Source organism: Trypanosoma equiperdum, assembly GCF_001457755.1.
Source record: "Trypanosoma equiperdum strain OVI genome assembly, contig: ctg_697, whole genome shotgun sequence".
Classification (NCBI taxonomy): Eukaryota; Euglenozoa; class Kinetoplastea; order Trypanosomatida; family Trypanosomatidae; genus Trypanosoma; species Trypanosoma equiperdum.
The window spans coordinates 3,727-4,238 of record NW_027124639.1 but is presented as its reverse complement, the minus strand read 5'-3'; positions in this window follow the sequence as shown (position 1 = coordinate 4,238).

Sequence of the window (512 nt, the reverse complement as noted above, 5' to 3'; positions counted from 1 at the left end):
CTTACAAGTGTAAAAAACGCAATGTATGTAAGTGAGTAGGCGACCACTGTAGATTACATTGAACGAAGTGCAGAAATACAAAGATAGTTAGATATGGAATATGTGTGGGCTGAAACGACACCATGAAGGTCAGCATCCTTATAGATGTGGTGGTTGTGCCGCGGCCAATTTAGGGACAGGAAGACTCTATTGTGCAGACCAAATTTATATCGGCACGGGATACGCAACAACATTGGATTTGGTGAGGAAGTTACACCACTGTGAAATTTAGGAAAGCAGATAGTCGGCATATTTACAGCACAAAGGCTTAAAAGTTATAGTAAACGTGAGGACAACTAATGTATCTGGCTATTTTTTTATCATAATGTGCATAGGGGTTCATGTATCGTCTAGCAGCAGTTGTCCTTGACTATAAATTGAAAGAACAAAAACGGCAGGTCCTTGATGAGATATAATCTTAAAACACTGAGAACACACTGTTTAACAGCTACATAATAAAAATATCAGAGCGC